This window comes from Micromys minutus (genome assembly GCF_963924665.1).
Source record: "Micromys minutus genome assembly, chromosome: 1".
Lineage (NCBI taxonomy): Eukaryota > Metazoa > Chordata > Mammalia > Rodentia > Muridae > Micromys > Micromys minutus.
The window spans coordinates 8,797,180-8,812,577 of record NC_137969.1 but is presented as its reverse complement, the minus strand read 5'-3'; positions in this window follow the sequence as shown (position 1 = coordinate 8,812,577).

Genomic DNA, 15,398 nt, shown 5'->3' with positions numbered 1-15,398 from the left:
TCCAGAGTCACAGGTAGACACATCAGAAAATAAGTGGCCAAATTCTCTCTGTAGTCCAGTCAAGTGATGCATGAAATTAACCAACACAAGCAGCATCAGCATTGCCTGGAGACCTGGCCTTCTTGACTTAGGCACAGTGGACCATTTAAGCTGGGTGAGTTTTGGGTGCGGGGCAAGGTGTGTGTGTGTGTGTGTGTATGTGTGTACCCTGTGCATAGTAGACTATTTAGCAGTGTTTCTGGCCTCCACCCACCAGATGACAGCATCACACTTAGTCCCACTTCTCACTGGAGACATCAAAAGTGTCATCAGACATTGTCATGTTTCCTGGGGGAGTCTGCCCCCCCCCCCCCGATTTAAAATAACTAGTGACACAGAGCTCCAGGCTTGGAGGCGCTTCTGGTTCCTGTCTCTTTTGTCAGCTGGCTCCTGGCCCTTTGGGGATCCCTCTAGAGCAGTGTCTCTCAACCTTCCTCCTGCTGTCACCCGTTAATGCAGTTCCTTGTGCTGTGGAGACCCCAACCATAAGATTGTTTCTTTGCTATTTCATAACAGTAATTTTGCTACGGTAATGAATTGTAATGTAAATATCCGGTATGCATGACAGCTGATGCCTCCTGCAGAGGTCTCGACCATCGCTAGAGGTGCTTTCAACCTGAACAAAGTTAAAGACACCAGCCAAAGATGCTACTAAGAGGTCACACCACAGGCCAGAGTCCTGTTTTTTTGAGGAACACGATAACAGCAAATTTGGGTGGCTCCTAGCTTAGTCCCAAGAACTTCCTGGCCACGATCTCTATTATACCTGTCCTTTCCTTATACTGGACCCCAGGCCCAATAACAAAAATCTCTTTAGCCATTGGCTCCCAGTGATTGGTCCTAGTCATGATCAGGTGATCTGAACCAAGCCAATTATATTCTTTCTCCAGGACTTCAACCGGAAGCTGCCAAAGGCCCTGGCTGGGGAGGTACAAGTATCTGAGATTAGGGCACCTTTGCCTAATGCTGCGTGCAGCAAGTTCTTCTAAAACGACGACTAGAAACATATTTGCCAAGGAGAGAAAACAAAGAGGCCCCTCACCTTGCGCTCCTGCCTAGCCTGCGGTTTTATTATTTGAGGCATTAACTTCCAGCTTTTTGCTTAGTGAGTGGTCATACTGTGATTTATAACGAGGTGTTTATATATTTAAACACTTGTCCCAGTTTCCTGGCGTATAATTCCTAAGAATCTCTGAAGTGACGAGTGTCCTGTATGCTAATGAGATGGCGGTGTGGTCCGCAGGCATGAGGAGTGGGAGGAGCCAGAAGTGGAGACTTGAGTTAACAGTGGCAGGAGTGTGGTTTCCCTTGCAGAAAGGTGGAGGCCAAGAGAAAGCACAGAGAAGCTGGGGGTAGGGGGGCACGGTATAGACAGAGTGCACATGCGTGCATGTATACAGCAAAAGGCAGGGAATCCCACATAGAGGGTTTTACAGTGCACAAATGATCTCTATGGTCTACCATTAAACATTGGTTAAAGCCAACCAGGAACTAGCTATTAACCTCTGGGATTACAGCCAGCGCCCTGCTCGTCACTGACCTGACACTGAAGGACCCAGACAAGTTAACGGACTTTGACCATCAGAGCAACAGGTGCTGCGGAAGTGCTATGTACTCAGAATTCAGCTAAGGTAGGCCAAAAACAGAACAAAACCATGCTCCTAGGTGGCTGATGGCTGGATCCCGAAGGGTGAGAAGGTAATGGGAAGACAAGAAGAATTCGGGGTAAGCTGAGAGGCCAGCGAGGAGGAGCACTTACTGGGGAGGCAAAGGGATGCAGTAAAATGCGCACAATGGGGGGCAGGTGTTGAGGCTAGCCCACACAGTCTAATGTGGACTTGAAGTGTTGTGTGTCACAGAGCACGGCAGTAGAAATGGCAGTGGGGTGGAGCCACGTGCTTGTCTCAGGAAGCCCCGTGCGCCAGCTTTGCGTCCAGCATTGGAACGATTAGCTGTTTCCCTGGCTGAGCACGGGATGAAGCACTTGGCTTGCACTGAGCAGTTTGTCCAACATGAAAAGATGCGCGCCTTTAATCTAGAGCGAAATCCAGCTCACTAGGATGCCGGGCGGCTAGCACCTGGAAGCACCAGGGGAAGGATGTGGGGATGACAGACAAGTGCACTGTCTGTCTGTCTGTCTGTCTCCATTTCCCTTCTTCCTCAGATCCGAAAACTCTCATGGGACACGACTTAATGGCTCTCTAAGAACAGATGCTGGAGCCGGGAGTCTTGGGTCCAAGTTCGAGTCTCACTTTCTCATCCTGTGTCTCAGGCAAGTTGCTGCTCCTTGCCCGCATCTGTTCAGCTGAAGAATTTGAACAGGTCAGTGTATGTGTCTTGGAGTGGCATTAGAGTTGTTCTTGGGCGTCCGATCATCTTTTTAGACTCTGGGGAAGTAGGAGAAGGCTTGTTTCTTGCTCTGGAAGCCATTGTTGACACGGGTCAGTGAGGGCAGTAAGGGGGTGTAGGGTAGAGAGGAGGTGTGAACCCTCAGAGGGCAGTAAGGGAGTGTGGGGTAGAGAGGAGGTGTGAACCCTCAGACTGAGCTCTCACTTGTACAGTGCCTTGAGGGCCAGCCTCCAGCCGGGAGCCCCACTGGTGGTTAGTGCTAAGAAACACACAGCAGTTCCTCATAGGGTGCTGAGGCCATATGGCCAAGGTACTGCCAACTTCATTCGACTGTGGTCAACTTTGGCACAGAACAAAATGCTGAAGGCTTTGTCAACACTGTCCAAAGTCCCTGAAAGGAGACAGGCTTATTTTTATTTATTTATTTATGATGGCTAAGTCCGTTTCCAACTTGATTTGACCAAGAAACACCGATGCCTTAGTGAGGTGCACCTTCAGGTGTGCGTTGTCAGGAAGCATGGAAAGACATAACCGAAGTGGAAGGACCCACAATAGCATCTCTATCCCGCAGGCTGGGAGGGCTCAGACTGAATGAGAAGGGGAGGAGAGAGTCATCTAAGCACCGGCCTTTGCCTTTCCCTGGATCCTGGTTGGTGGCATAGGCCAGGCCGCCCAGTTGTTGAGCTTCCTCTGTTTTGGTGGACTCCACTCCTCTGAACTACAGGCCAAAAATAAACCCTTCTTTCCTTAAGATGTTCTCGTGTATTTGGTCACAGGGGCAAGGAAAGCAGCTTGCACATCTCTGATGAAGAGCCTCCTCCGGCGTCCTGCCTGACCTTAGCCCCGCAATGTCCTGGGGCTTTGTTCAGTAACCTCAAGCTTGGCTGTAATTGTGAGTTGAATCTAAATGTCCCCCAAAAGCTCATGAATGGAAAGTTTGGTCCCCACTGAGGTTCACACAGGTGAGGCGTTGGGGGAAGTGATTGAAACCCAAAGTCTCTGGATTTAGCTACGGACTGATGGGTTTGCAATTTTATGTATTATTGGGAAGCGATGGGGGCTTAAGAGGTGGGACTTAGCTGAAGAAAGTGGGTCCCTGGAGGCGTGCCTTTGGACTCTGCAGCTTGTCCCTACCCTCTTTTTCCACACGCCCCCTCTCCCTTTCTACTACCGCTAGGAATAGCCTGCTCTCCTACATACATGTTCCTTGTCATGATTCTATATCTCTCCATGGGCCCAGTGGAGTCAAAGTGACTGTGGACAGGTACTCTGACACCATGAAGGTTTTTTCTTCCCTCTAATGGTGTCTCTCTGAAGTATTCTGAGCTACCGCCTCCAACCATTCCTCCTGTTCCCCAGCCCATCATGACCCCAGGCCATGTCCTTCCCACGCCTGTTCAACCTACAGCTCTGTACAGGCAGGAGTGTATCTCCTCACCTGATTTCTTGAATTATTCACCCCTCAGGCTTGTTTCAAATCAGTGACCCACACGGGGTCACGTGACGTGGTGTCACAGCAAGCGGCATGCGATTGTGGTTTGTATCCCTACGGTCCCTGATTCAGTGTGACACACGGTGCTAAGGGAAGATGAGAAAGCAAACTCGTTACGGTTTGGTCGATGCTCTGCCTCCCTTGGTACTGGGATGGGAAAGCTTTTTTGCTGCTGGATGCTTTCTCTCTAAGAACTGATGACAGTTGCCCTTCGTGAACAGCCTCTGGGAGTTCCCAAGTTCAAACCCAGGAAACGTGTGAAGCCCTAGATAGTGGGTTGAGGGGCGGGGCTTCATTTCTTTCCTCTCCTGTTTGGGCTCTGATGTCTGGGTCTGTTCTTACATCTAGACTCATTTCTGGCTCAGTGGGCTTTTTGCGTTTGTTTGCTCTGTGTGTCCGTTTATTTGCTCATTTCTTGAGGTAGGATTTCGTGTAGACCCAAATGGTATCGAACTTGCGTTGTAGCCACGGCTGGTCTTGAATTCCTGATTCTCTTGACTCTACTTCTGGCGCACTGGGAATACATGTGTGTACCACTACAGCCAGCTTAGCTCAGGGCCTTTGTTTCACCTCCTTGCTTCAGTCAGTCCTGATTCACACTCCTAGTGAAGGTCTCCACCAGAGACGAAAGCCAAGTCCTTGTGGAGTCTTTTGAGTTCTCTAAACACAAATCTGACTGACGACAAGGTCCTGTGCTGTCTGTTAAGAGCAGTGCCTGGCTTCTAACATGATATGATGTGACGGTGTTTAGCCGACAGCACTGTAGTGGGCAGTGGATCATGAACAGACGCAGGAGCTTTTCAGGGCTCCTCAATCCCCGACTCGGGGACAGCTCCGGAGTTTCTTAGCACGTCACTGGGAACATGCTAACTAATCTACACTCTGGATAATTTAAGAATCCATCTAAGAATAGTTCATCTTCTCTGGCTTCTGTAATGTAGGACATCGTGTGGGAGGTTAAGGAGACACATTCTTGGAAAGGGGTATGACTCTCCCCTCTCCCCTCTGCTTCCATTACTCACTAGTGTTCAGATGGGATCTTTCTAGTTATCTCAGGCCCCCGAGGCTTTCTATAATGAACCAAATAAGAAGGAAGCCATGGGGAATCAAAAATAACAAAAAAATCTCCTAGAGCTCAGAGGCTTGCCCCGCTTACCACCTCTCAGGCTGCAGGGAGGCCTCTGTCTGCGGCTGTGGCAAGACACACTCTAGATACTCCATCAGCCCAGAGACTGTTCAGCAGGCTTCTCTAGATACTCCGTCAGCCCAGAGACTGTTCAGCAGGCTTCTCTAGATACTCCGTCAGCCCAGAGACTGTTCAGCAGGCTTCTCTAGATACTCCGTCAGCCCAGAGACTGTTCAGCAGGCTTCATTCCTGGCCCAGGGTCCTTGTCCCCGCCATCCCAGCCCACAGGGTCTGGATTTCTGTGCCTGCAGGACTTTTTTCTAGAGCTCTTGATGGCAGCTCCTCCAAATGCACAACGTTCTCAGGGAATCCATTGCTACGGGAGCGGTCCCCCACTAGTGACTCTCAGGAGTGCCTGTGCCAAAGACCCTCGGTCTGGGAATCACTGGGAGCCATCTGGGTGGAGGAGTTTCAGTTGCTCTCACTTCTGTAGTTGGCTCGGCTTATTTGTTGGCTGCTCTCTCCTTCCAGTTCTGGAAGTTCCTGGGGTCATGTCCCAAATAAGTCACTTGCGTTCCATCATTGTCACATGGCTTTCTCTTGGTGGAACTCCGGGATGATCCACGGCAACGCCGGTCTTGTTCTTTACCCCAGTACACTCTTTCCCCTCAAGTTGGTAGAGCCTTTTCTAAGTCTCTAAGCTCTGCCTTTTCGGGTCCTCAGCTTACCCATTTTAATACCTCCTCCTCCTCCATGTACATCATCTGCGATGCCCTGTGACCTCCACTAGGCTAGAACTACCTGTCTTTAAACATGCTTTCCCATTCCCAGCTGCCTTATTCTTCGCTAATTTCTCAGTTCAAATCCACCAGGGAGAAATTCGATAGTGCAGATCATTCATGCCCAGGGTGCAGGCCAGCCCACGGATGGGGAGCTTATCACTTCCTGTTTAATCATTTGTGTTGGCTAAGAAACAGGCACAGGAAAGCCACGGGTCGGTGGCCTTTTGAGACCCGCCTCGCTTCTTATGTGGGATGAGTGATACAGTTCCAAGTTTATTTCAAATACAGCTTTATTTTCTGCTTTCCAACTAAGTAGACCCCAAGCCTTCAGCCCTGACATTGAATCCTCCATGGATTTGTATAACTTGAACCATGGCTGTCTGAGAATTTAACAGGGCCATGGGTAGTATCTCTGTAGAGGAAAATGTGTGTGTGCGTGTGTATGTGTGTGTGTGTGCGTGTGCGTGTGTGTGCGCGCCTCGAGAGTATACATGCAGGCACATGTCTACTTTTAGAGGAAATATTTTTTCTCCTGCCGTAAGAGGATCATTCCACATATGCTACTTTACGTAACTGCTTTTTTCACCTTTTCTTGGAACATTTTTCCGCGTCATTAAATATTCTCCAATAGCCTCGTTTTGATATCAGGCCGGCCTTCAGACACAGGGTTTCCCACTCAGCCCTCCGTTCCCCGGACACTCAGCTGTGAAAGGCACCGATTGACACAGGTTGGTCTAATGAGCCTGTCCTGCCTCCTCCACAGGATTCTGGCAGTTTCTCTGCCGACGAAGGCTGACGTGCGGGCCCCAGCTGCCTCTCTCTTTTGCTTCCCCAAGGCCCCGACTCTCGGGGGAAATCACCAGTCAGCGCTCCATGGCTTCCGTACTCCTCACACGCCATCTCCAGCTCAGGACACTGTAAACTCAAATCATCAAAAGCTAGCACTGGATGCTCCCTCGGGGTGCTGCTGCAGGTCGGAATTAGGAAGGACGGGGTGGCAAGGGGAAGACTCAGGCTGGGTCCTTGCGGCCTCTTCTTGCCACCATCTAAGGACCTGTTGGGAGTTGGGTTTCCCCTCCCCACCCTTCAGTCTTACAGGGTGAGGTCTGAGCATGCTCCTGAAGCCCCAGAGGAGCTAACGACTGACCCTTACCCAGGGCTCTGGGTATTGTTGACGCCCTACCCACCTGACCACAGCCTCTTTCTGGACCGTATCCCAGTTTCACATCTCAGGGCGTGGTGCACTCAGAACAGTCTCAACAGCAGACTTCCCTGTTGCCAGGACCACGAACTGTCCCTAGCCACAAACAGACTAGCCCCGCCCCCACTAAACAGACTAGCCCCGCCCCCACTCCTCTGGAACCAATAGGAGGTGGCTGAAGCACAATGAATATCTTCATAATGTTTTATTGTATGTATGTGAGCACACTGTCGCTGTCTTCAGACACACCGGAAGAGGGCATCAGATCCCATTACAGATGCTTGTGAGCCACCATGCGGTTGCTGGGAATTGAACTCAGGACCTCTTAACCACTGAGCCATCTCTCCTACCTTCATTCCTTTCTGAGTGGTTATTCTCATGGTGAGCCTCCATTCCCCTGCTTAAAGATGTAGCTTGGAAACTTTGACCCTGTTAAGGTGGATGGAGCCAGCCAAAAGTGTGCTCTGATGATACATTGCCATCATTCCGAGCCAACAAGAGAAAGCTGCCCTTGTACCACCACCAGGGGGGGCTAGAGAGGTAACCGTGAGGTGGTTGAGAGTCACAACCAGGCCATTGGCTATAGAGGAGGCTGCACAGTTGTGGTCTCAGCTGCCAGGCAGAAGTACAAAGAGTTGGGGAGTAAGTAAGTGAACTGGAGGGGAAGGTGGATGAAATGGAAAGGATGGAGCCTACTCAGTAAACTCCAGCATACTCAGCCTGCTGGGTGCCGTGGAAGACAGGAGTGGAGAACAGACGGGGTCTGCCTGTCTGCTTACATGTGAAGCTAAGAGGCCAGCAGTACTTGGGAAGGCGGTCCACATAAACTGCCAGGCTCCAGGACATAATGAAATTACAGGACCCTTGCTCAAACAACAACAGCAACCCCCAAACAAAACAACAACAAAAAAGAATAAGCAACAACAACAAAATGTGAGATTTTTATGATGGATATCGCAGAACATTTACCAATAGCCCCTGAGTAGATCGAACCTTGGTTGCCCGCCCGGGGAAGCCCGTCTCACTCCAGGATGACGGCTGATTGCATCCCTGGGCACAGACTGCGTATCAGACTCTCCTCCAAGCACCTTATGTGAACCGTCGTCAGCAACATTACCATCTTCAGGATGAGGAGACTGAGGCCCTGTAGGGTGAAACACTGTGACCATGTGGCCGTTTATTAACGGGAAAGGTGGCTGATTAACTGATGGGCTGAGAGGATTGGAATGCAGGCCTGGAAGTCATGTCCCTAGCCGTTTTGCAAATCTTCCTTTTTCTCTAAATTTAGGGGACATCTTAGCACTGGGAACATTCCTTATACGGGATATCTTTGAGAGGTGTCACTAGGGGTCGCGACACTAACCAGTAAACACGAGGCCCCTGACGATCAGGAAGCCAGGTTACTAGGGAGCCGGAGTAACAATCTTCTCAGCTATCCCTTCGCCTGGACTGAGTCACGCACTGGGGTCTGTTCTTTACAAGCACATTTGGAGCACAGGACGTTAGGATCTTGTCCTGTTTGACGAGGGAAAGAAGCCAGAGTCAGGGAGCCTGGAGGGGTCTCCTCCAGCATCAATGAGCCAGACTTGACTCAACATCTGTTAGCCTCCGAGACCGCTGCTTTCAAGGGCTCAAAGGTCCCAGGTCACTGTGGGATGCTGTCATCAGAAAGATCTACAGAGAGACTACACTGCATTGGCCTGTGCGGCCCCTTTCTCCCTTCCTCCCTCCCTCCCCTTCTCCCTTATTCCCTCCCTTCCTCCCTCCCTCCCCTTCTCCCTTATTCCCTCCCTCCTTTCTTTCCTTCCTTTTTCCTTCCCTCCCTCCTTCCTCCCTCCCTCCCTTCCCCCCTTCCTTCCTTCCTCCCTCCTTTTTTTTTTCTTTTTCCTTCCCTCCCTCCTTCCTCCCTCCCTCCCTTCCCCCCTTCCTCCTTTCTCCCTTTCTTTTTTGCCTGTCCTAAATTTTGACTGTGAGCTTGGACATTTCAGGGCTTATGGAATCTGCTCCACCCTGAGTCACCCCTCAGACATGCTGAACTTAATCCTGCCCAGGAAATTAGGATGTTTTCCCGCTTCGTGTGTTACAGTCTGGGCTTTGGTTATAGAATATAAACGTAGGTGTGATGTCCAGGAAGGCAGGCGAAACCTCAGTTTGCCTAAATCAGAAAACCTGTGGAACCCTGTGTACCTCAAGATGAATTTTCAAATGCACCCCCTGGAAGTTAGAGGATCGAAGCCAATGAAGAGGCGTGCATTTAGGGTTCAGCTCCGGCCGGATTCTTTCAGTTTCCTCTCTGCTCAAACCAGAGGCTGTTCTCTGAACCATAGAAAGATGTTTATGAAGAACATATGAAAGTCTAGAAAGATCTGAGGATTGCAAAGTGTTTGTGTCATCTGATCTGTCCTGTCAGAATGTCAGTCCAGAGGACATGCAGCTCTTCAGAAGGCTAATCTGTGCCACTTACATTGTATCTTCTTTTTTTAAGATTACTTATTGATTACATATAAGTACACTGTCTCTGTCCTCTGACACACCAGAAGAGGGCATCAGATCTCATTACAGATGGTTGTGAGCCACCATGTGGTTGTTGGGAATTGGACTCAGGACCTCTGGAAGAGCAGCCAGTGCTCTAACCACTGAACCACCTCTCCAGCCGGCCTACATTGTATCTTAGAGCCATTGTAACTGAGTTTCACAGCTGGGTAGGTGAAGCCGTGCTGTTGAGAACAGGACACCCTTTCCCCCGCTCTATGAAGGAAGCTGCTCTGTGTCTCCTCCTCTCAGATCCTCCGCTTGCTCGGGCTCCTGGCTGTACCACTCCAACCTCTGCCTCTGGCCTCTCACTGTGATTCTCTTCTTGACAAGAATAGCAGTCAGTCTGATGGATGTCTGTCTGAACCAAACATTCCCTCATCTTAACATGATTCTACTTGTAAAGACCCGATTTACAAGTGAGGTCACATTTATGGGAACCTCAAGCTCCTATCTCAGGATACTTTTTTGTTAGGGGACACAGACCAATGTGCCACCTTCCCATTGGTTTAGTTACTAAATGCACGGAGCGAAAGAGAATGCCCTACGTTGCTAGGGATGTGGCTTTTCCTTTGTGTGGCCACTGCTCACTTCTCAGTCATCTTGAACCCACGAGGGGGGTCTGGGACTCTCTCCATTTCATAAACAAGGAGACAGATGGCACAAGGAAGGGCAGAGAGAAAGACAGAGGCAGAGAGCTTAAAGTGCTTACTTAAAGTCTCTCACAGCTACCGCCCCAAGACCTGAGGTTTGTACCTAAGTAAATGTCAGGGCTCTGGGGGTGTCACCAGGACACCGCGTACGTATGGAGGACAGAAGGAAAAGGGATTCTAAAATCCAGCATCGTTGATAGCTTTGTGTCTGCTGAGACCAGAGCACGGTGACACGGATCAAGGGTTCCACCCTGGGGGACTCTGGGTTCCAAGATGTCTCAGTTTGATTCCTTCCCTTCGATGAGTGTTTCTCTCAGTCTCTTCGTGTGTAAGACAAGACCGTGGAAGCTTCCTTATCCCTTCGAAAGGATATCTGTGAAAACTGACACGAAGGCTGGTTCTGGCTCCCTGGAAGCTGAGCATGTGTGTATCTCCTGACCCCAAAGGTCACCTCCTGAGAAGTGTCCCTGGTTGCTAAGACAGTGCCACCCGCTCTATGGTGCCTTTCATGACTGTTTTGGTTTAAATGTCCTTCCAGGACTCAAGCTGAAGTTGACCCACCGATGAACAGATTCTGAAGAGCAGGTTACAGGGCTGGAGAGATGGCTCAGTGGTTAAGAGCAATGACTGCTCTTCCAGAGGTCCTGAGTTCAAATCCCAGCAACCACACGGTGGCTCACAACCATCTGTAATGAGATCTGATGCCATCTTCTGGTGTGTCTGAAGACAGCTACAGTGTACTTATATGTAATAAGTAAATCTTTTTTTTTTTAAATCAGGTTACAAGGGCTGTGCAGTTGTGAACAGATTCACTTCGTTTTCAAGAGGGGACTAGTTACTGTGGGAGCGAGCAGACAGGATGGGTTTGGATCCGTTTCCCCTCTGTATCTCTTAGATGTTCGTTTGTGCTTCTCTGGTACCAGGGCAGTGCCTGGACTGCAATGAAAGGATGCTGTTTACAACAACATAAGCTCATCCTTACAACAGGAACCGGGGTCCTTTGGTGCTCCGCTGTCTTCCTAGTGCCTGACACGGAATAAAGTAAACACTGATGTCTGTTCAGCGACTGGAAGAGGAAAGGGATGCCGGAGAGACAATCACCAGAGAGGTCAAGAAGGCTGCAATCAAACCCAAGCTACGGGGTGTTATAAACCTGGGGAAGGAAGAAGGAGGCTGTGTGAGCCTTAGGGTGAGACAGGAGCAGAGGCCATGAGGTTCATGGGACGATGAACAAGGACGATAACATCAAAGAGGGCGGGGATGGCAGACAGATCACCTCTGACTGTGAATTAGTCAGTTGCCAGGAGAAAGGGACATGTTTTCTTCCAGGCCATATTCATCAGAGATTTCACTAATGATCTTCAAGTACGGCATGGTGAGAGCTATTGAATTTAACTTGTTTCCCCCGAACCCTCCAGCATCCCCAACTATCCCAGGCTCCACAGAGGCCAACGGGAGCCTTGAAATAACTTCTACTCAGGCAATTAAACCACATCCAATACTGTAGGTTGAAGTATTTCAGGGGATCCTATTACCACCATCTTTGGGCCCGGAGGCCAACATTTTCTCATAAAAGCTAACTGTCATAAGAGGAGCCTCCGTCTGGGTGATAAAGCAGACGTGTTCTCTACCTGTTGGTTGCTAAGTAGCTTCAGCCAGTTTCTTCGGGGAAGGGTGAGGATGGAGATTTCAGGGCTCCTTGCCCCGGCATCACACCCCGCCCCCACCTCTGCTGCAGGAGCCAGTGTTTCCTTCGTACAGGTCAGCACCTTTTCTTCCATCGCAAAAGCCTAAGTCTGAAAAATCAAAATACCTCGGGAGATGTGAGGCAGCTGGTTTAGATGAACACATGAGTACAAATGACAGCAGGCAGACCTTTGTCCCTGCAAGGCAGATTTTAAAAAGCAAGGAGAGGGGGAGATTGGTGTGGGGAAAACAGAAAAAAAATGCTCAGCTCAGCCCCAGCTCTTTCCTCGGTACTGGTGGGTCTTGGAACAAGTTCATTAGCAACAGTAGCTCTGGCTGGTCACAGCTTCCTGGGTGGTCTTGTCTCACCCCCAGTTAATGTACCCTTCCCTTCCCACATCAGGGTCCCTTTTGTACCCGACTCCTAGTGTCTTTCACTTTCTCTGGGCATCTTTGGTGTTTGTGTGGAGAGGAGCATGTCCGTATGGATATTGTATATCTCCAAAAGGCTCCTCCTATGCTAGAAGCTTGGTCCCCAGGATGTTGACATGTGAACTTGGTCTTCCTGGTGTTCACATGTGAATGCTTTAAGAGGTGACAATTAGATGTTGGGAGCTCTATCTCTGCCAGTGTTTGAAGACACCAGGGAGTCTTTGCTGAGATATCCTCACTAAGCTCCGTGGAGCCTCCAACCACCATGATTAGGAGGCAAGTAAACCTTTTTGATTTTTAAGTAACCAGCCTCAGGCTTTATGTTAGAGCAATACAAAATGGATCATGACACAGGGTAAAAGCAATCATTTACTTGTAATACTCATTCTTCCTTTTATTCATCGACCTCTAAAATCCCCAGAGAGAGAACTTAGAGGGCAGGGGTTAATCCTGTTCCTGTAGGTCAGGGTGAGGGGTCAGCAAATTTCTCTTGAATTACTCCTGCTAAAGAGAACCAGGACTGAGAACCTTGCCTTTCTTCCTAATGGATGAACAGTAGCTGTGCTTCCTTACGAGTGTTTACCGAATGTCCTTTCGGTGTCTTTCAGGAGAGGGCTTACCTGGAACCAGATATTGAGTACTGCATGTTAACACACAGATTTTCATCCTGCACAAATGCCAGCTGCCAGATTCCCCGCCAGACCCCCGAAGGGAAAGCCCGTGGCTGCGGTACCCTCAGGTACGATTCACTGCGCACCACTTTTGTGCCTAAGCCAGCAATCTAATTTTAACATTTCTTTCCTTTCTTTTCTCTTTGTATAAACAGCTAAAATATTATCTAAATAAGCTTTGCCTTCAAACTAGTTTCCTTGTTACTTTCAGTGAGATCAATAGCACATTGACATGTATTCATTTTATGCTTTGTAAACGCCACATCCTGTACCTCCTTGAAAGCTGTGTTTTGATAGCTCGTGGGAATTGTGTAGTTTCCAAATAATAACAGCCCCCACTGTGTTTTCTTAAGACCTGGATACCACGCTGGCCTTTTCCATGCCATCTCTCATCCCCTGTTGGGACTTGGGAAGGAAGTCTTCATTTCAGCAGAGAGCGCTAAGGATCAGAGAAGCCCAGCAGCATGGCCAGGCTGGGCACCAGAACTGTACTCTCTCTGGTCCTCGGGACAGCCCCACAGCGCAGGAATCATGATCCTGTTGCACTAGAAAAATCAAGGCTTATTTACCTGGTGAATGGCTCAGTCAGGACTGGGAACCCGGCATTCACCGTTTCTCTACACGGTCCAGACAATGCTGTCTGGGGTCAAGTGCAGAGGAAGTAGGCTGAGAGTCCTAGATAGCCCATGGTAACGGTGCATTCCCTCCCTGATCCACAAAATGTGGAGACAGTCGCTGGTCCCTAAAACATCAGGGACCGGAAGTGAGTTGTGAGCCAGAAATAAATTGAGGCCAGACAGTGACCGTTGCTGTGGTGTGTGTTGTGGTTGTGGGAAAAGGGAGTCTATTGGGGACAGTGTGGGGAAGGGTTTGTTGTTGTTGTTGTTGTTGTTGTTTTGAGGCAGGAACTCTTGGAACCCAGGTTGGCCTTAAATTTGCCAGGTACCAAGGATGGTTTGAACTTACTTTCCTGCTTCCCCACCCATCTCCCAGGTTCTGGAATTACAGATGTGCAATGCCACAGCTGGCTTCAAAAGGTCCTTTTTCAAAGACAAGAAGGGGGGTGGGAGGAAAGAAAAGAGAAAGGTTGAATCACTGCATCCAAACAGAACTGAGGAGCACGTCTAATCCACTGCAGCGCCCTCTACTGACCCCTATGGGTAGCAGGTCCCTTCCAGGGGTGAGCAGAGCAGACCACACGCTGCTTAGCCCCAGGCTAGTCAGTGCCCGTACAAGGGCCACAGACAGGTGCTTAAACCATGGAAATTGATTTTCTCACAGTGCTCAGCGTTAAAACGCAAGGTCTTGGAAGAACACACTTTTTCTGAGATCTCTCTCCCTAGCCTGTAGATGACATCTTTCCTCAGCTCTTCACGGGGTCTTCCCATCTGTGTGTGGTGTCCTAATTTCTTCTCACAAGCCCAGCACACATGCTGGAGTGGGGCCCACCCGGATGACCTCATTTTCCCTGACCTCTCTGAAGGCCCCGTCTCCAAATGCTGCGTAGTAATGTCTCAAGTGGCTGAAGGGCGTTCGTTCATAGGAACTTGAGGTTGATGCACCTCTGCTTGCAAGAGGCCAGGAGCTACTATTCCCTGGTTTTCAGGAAAAGAAACTGGGGGACAGAAAGAGTGGTAACGTATCCCAGTACATAGAACCAGAGCTGCGCAGAAGTCTCCTGTTGCTTTAGGCAGAGCACAGAGCTCCTGCCCGCCTCCGGCTCCCACCCCCATACCCACAGAGATAGGGCTGTAGCCATTTGTGGTTCTATGGTGCAGAAATCAAGACTTAGGTGGCACCTCTTGGCCAAGGCCACTTAACATGACAGATGGCAGAGCAGGCGTTCCACCCTAGGCATCCTGTCTCCAAGTCCAGGTCCACTAGGCTCCCTTAACAGGCTTCTTCTGTGGCAGATGGGGTTAGCAAATGGTTCTAGGGAAGAGGCTGACAAGTTTGGGAATAGCATGGTAGATCCCCTGCCCCATGGTGTCCTTCCAAGGGAATTCATGAGAAAATGGCGTCACATGTTTTTACAGGAACGGCAATGAAGACAAAACACATGCAGGCAATGCAGATGGAGAGGGTGTGAGTTCTACCGCTTTGAGATTCCCGCTCCCTTGTCCCAAACAACACTCTTAATACTAACAGCACTCATTAGGGATGTGCCTACCCCCATCCCAAGCACCTTTCTTTAACCTTCTCAACAGCTCCATGAGTCAAGGGTAGCGTTGTGACCTCTATGTTTGCATATCAAGAAGTCAAAGGCAGCTCTGTCCCCAGGGTCACTTAAGCTATAGTTGAGGCAGCCCGCACAGGCTAAAGTCCAGTCCCCTCTTCACAAATAACTGAGCTGATGGATTGATTTCCCCTCAACTTCCTCATGGATCACTTGGTCATTTCCCAGGAAGAACTTGGCACACGGGTCCTATGATACA